The sequence below is a fragment of the Acinonyx jubatus genome, chromosome B1 (assembly GCF_027475565.1).
Source record: "Acinonyx jubatus isolate Ajub_Pintada_27869175 chromosome B1, VMU_Ajub_asm_v1.0, whole genome shotgun sequence".
Taxonomy (NCBI): domain Eukaryota; kingdom Metazoa; phylum Chordata; class Mammalia; order Carnivora; family Felidae; genus Acinonyx; species Acinonyx jubatus.
In genome coordinates, this window is record NC_069382.1 from 200469452 (window position 1) to 200474022 (window position 4571).

The window sequence follows — 4571 nt, forward strand, 5'->3', positions numbered from 1 at the left end:
CAGCTGAAGGGTCTCGTGACTATCTCACTAGACAACAGTAAGTCACCTTAACAGCAGCTAGCCTCCTCAAGGTCCTGGAAACCTTGCTCCCAAAATTCCTCAGACGCTTAGGCTGTCCCTAAGGTATATAATCCCCACCTGAAGGTATATAATCAGTCACCTGTCATAACCCCAGTGCAGCTCTTTCTGCCCATGGGTCCCGTCCCCGGGCTTTAGGAAAACCACCTGTTTGCACCGAAGACATCTCAAGAATTCTTTCTTGACCACCACTTCAAACCCCATCAGTTACTGCACATGCATGTTCGATCAGCCCTCAGCTGGGGATTTGCAGGGCAAACCACAAAACCCGGAGCTCTTCCCTCTCTCTCTGGTACTCTGTCCTCAAACTGCTAGCCACCCTGGGCACCCCAAACTCTGAACTCTGTCCCTTCAAGTCAGGGTTACTGCCTAGTTTTATTGGGTTCCTCGACCCTCTCCTATAGCCTGGAAAATTCCTCCAGGAGTAGCCTGGGCTAACTGTAGAGCTTCCTGTGTTGTTTGCCTCTTTCAAGGATCACTGTTGCCCGCTGCCTGCAAAGCTGTGTTTCGTATTCTGCCCAGTTCTTTAGATGTGGTGGATGTGGGAGTTCTTTAGATGTGGCAGACCATATAGCCCTAAGCGGAAGTTGGTATTACTCATTTTTAGTATGCTAAGCAGACCCATTGTGATTTCTTGTGAGTCGACTACAAAAAGGCAGAGTGAATAACTTTTATTTTCTTTTTACATGGATTTATTGATTGATAACTTTTAAACTAATGTGTGTATTGATAAAATGAATAAGGAACAATCAACCCAAAAGAAGACACAAAAGGAGAGAACAAACGTATCAATGAGTTTTATTCGACGATAATGGACAGAATATCCCAGTTAACAAAGATTTTATTTTTTGAATAAAAAAGCGAACGCAACACAGCTATATGATGTTTATATGAGACACAAGTACATCATAAGGACACACAGAAAGGCTAAAAATAAAATAATGGATAAAAGGCATATTATGTAAACGCTGATTAAAAATAAGACTGGCATCACTCTGTTGATATCAGATAAAATAGATGTCAAGGCAACGACAAGAGAGAAACCGATGAATCCGCTACTGCGGTGGGACATTTCAACGCCCCACTGGCAGGGGGCAGAGAATCACGAAGGACACGGTTAAGGCCGTCCATCCATAGTCCTGAATCCAGTCTCTAGTGGACTCTAGGCCACTTCACTCAACAGTGGCAGCACACACATTCTCCGTAAGCTCGCGTGGAACGCTCCGAGACGGTTCACATTCTGGGCCAGAACACTCCCCTTAACAAATCTGAAAGAATAGAAATCGTACACCATCTGCTCTCTGACCACAGTGGAATTAAATTAGAAATCAGTAAAGAAAGAAGCCTGGAAAGTCCCCCCAAATACTTGGAAGATTAAACAGCACTCTCGTAAATAACATGAGTCAAAGAAGAAATGGCAAGAGAAATTTTAAAATATTTTGAACTAAATGAAAATGAAACCCAACTTATCAAAATTTGTGGGATGCAGAGAAAGCAATGCTTAGAGGGAGATTTATAGCATCTAGTGCATATATCAGAAAATAAGAAATATCTATAACCAATAATCTAAGTTCTACCTTAGGAAACTAGAAAAAGAAGAGCAAATTAAATCCAACATAAGCAGAAGAAAATAAATAATAAAAATTAGAGCAGAGGGGCAACTGGGTGGCTCAGTCGGTCAGGTGCGGCTCTTGATTTCGGCTCAGGTCATGATCTCAGGGTTCCTGAGTTCAAGCCCCACATTGGGCTCTGTGCTGACAGTGTGGAACCTGCTTGGGATTCATTCCCTCCCTCTTTCTCTGTCCCTCCCCTCTCTCTCAAAATAAATGAAAATAAACTTAAAAAAATTAGAGTAGGAATGAGTGAAGTTGAAGACATGAAATCGATAGAAAAAAATCAATGAAACCAAAGCTAATTCTTCGAAAAGATCAATAGAATTGATGAGTCGCAAGCCAGGTTAACTAAGAAAAAAAGAATAATATATATAAGCATCAAGCCATTATATTGGACACTTGGAACTAATATATGTCAATTATAGCTCAATTTAAAAAAAATAAAAGGGAGGATACAAATTACTAATAACAGGTTATCACTGCAGATCCCACGGACATTAAAACCGATAATAAAGGAACACTGCAAACAACTCTATGCCCACACATTTTTTTTCCTAGAAATTGACAAATGATTCTAAAATGCATATGGAAATGCAAAGGGTGTAAAATAGCCAAATAACTTTGCAAAAGAACAAAGTCAGAGGACAAACACTACCTGATTGCAAGATGAATCATCAAACTATAATAATCAAGACAGCATGGTGTAAAGACAGATGAATACATCAGGATACAAAAGTGTCCACAGATATACCCACGCATATACGGACAACAGATTTTGAACAAAGGTTCAAAGGTGGCTCATTTGAGAAATAGTCTTTTCAGCAAATGGTGTTGGAACAATTGGATATCCACATTTAAAAACAAAAACGTGTAGGGCACCTGGCAGGCTCTGTCCGTGTGGAGCATGTAACTCTTAATCTCAGGGTCTTGAGTTTGAGACATTGCGGGTAGAGATTACTTAAAAAACGACAGCAAAACTTTTGACTTTCTAATTCTGCAATCGAATGGGTATAACGGGGCATCTCGTTATGTTAATTTGGACTTTTCAGGTTACTGAGAAGTGTAAGCATCTTCCCTGCTTCTCAAGTATTTGGGTTTCTCTTCTAGGCACTATCTCTTCCTTCCTGGGTGCCCTTTGGTCACTCCCTCCACTGTGGGGCATGCACCTCCCAGATCCTCACACAGTCCTGGGGGACTGGTAGGAGGGTCCACATCGTGGTTGTCTGTAGGGTGGGCAACTAGAAGCAATGTGAGAGTTTAATCCTAGAGGAATGGAAAGCCTAAATGTGGCGCATTCAAGATTGGGCACAATCTCACCTCTGACCATCCAAGACACAAACGTACATGTAACACTGAAGGTTTGTTAATGAGACACACATCAGTACACACTCCCAACACCTTAGAGTTGGGGCGGGGGGAGGTACCTGGAGAGAGAAGTGAGCCGTGGGATTGGATCTGAGGGGTCTGGACTGCAGATCTGTCCCCCAGCCAGGTGCAGAAGGAAAGGGGAGGCAGTGGGTGTGTCCCACCTCCCTCCCCACAGGCGTCTTAATGAGGTGGAAAGACGGAGCCTATGGGAGTGGAGAGCAGAAGGAACAGGTCGGAAGGGGAGATTTGGGCACAGGCATGTTCCCGAGACAAGGAGGTCCTGGCTGTGACAGGGGAGGGGTAGATGTGGGGGGGGGGGGGGAGGCACTGGGAGGCCGGTACCTTCCTGAGCCACTGAGGTGCTCTGGGTGTGGTCGCCCTTCCTCCTGCTCACTACCTGCTGTCTCTTCCACCCTCGGCTGCAGTGTCCCCTCCTCAGAGACATGGCCCCAGCCATGCCATGCCATGCCATGCCATGCCATGGTGAGCACGTCCTCACTCCTCCCGGTTTGTCAGCATACTCCAGAGCACCTCCTGGTCCACCAGAGGCCCGTCCTCTGAGCAGGACTCTGAGCGATGTCTCCAGCTGGCCTGGAGGAAGGACGGGGTCGGCCAAGGTGGAGAGGGCCCCCTCCAGGCAGAGGGGCACTCACTCAATTTTGTGCTTTCCTTGATTATATGCCCAGAGCCGGCTGGAGCCAAGGCAGGGCTGACTTCCTCTTAAAAAGGGCTTGGCTGCTGATTCTCCCCTACTTTGTATATCTGGAAAGGGCAGGCCCAAGTCTGGCAGGCGTGGGTGTCCGGGACAGGCCCCGGGAAAGCTGCCTGCAGCTGACCTTGAGGACATGGAGCCACCCAGTCCTTTCCTGGGACAGCTGCCTGGCCAATGGCAAACAGCGGCACTGGGGACCAGAAGGTTTGGCCAGGCTTCCGTCTTCCCATCACTCCTGCCCACCGCCCCCCCCTCCACCCCCGCCCGGCTCTTTCTCTCCACACCACCTCTGGATCGAGGAACCCACAAAGGCGAAGTTTGGGTCTGTGCTCGCTACTGTATCCTCAGCACCTGGAACAGCACCAGGCACAAAGCAAGTGCTCCGTGCACTTTGCTGCATGAATGAATGCAAGCAGGAATGCATGCATGCGCAAGGGAAGCACGCGTGAGCCTGCCTCCGGGCCCCCCGGGACAGCCTGGCCGGCGCGGAGCCGGGCCCCATCTGCTTCGCGGCCCGACGGGGAGCGAGCAGGCACGCGCAGCCGGGCAGGCGCCCCGGGGCGTCGGCCAACCCCGCAAGTGAGCACACGCAGCACCCGCTTGGACTTCCGCCGGCCGCCGCCGGCCTCTGCTCCCAGGCGCCCCGCCCACCCGCCGCATGGGCACGACACCCCTCTCCTGACGTCATCTCCCACGGCCTTCCAGAGAGCCGGCCGCGGACGCCGCCATGCTATGTTACGGCGGCTGGCGGGCCTTCCTCGGCGTCGCTGCACAGCGTCTCGCCGAGGCCCCGCCCCCCC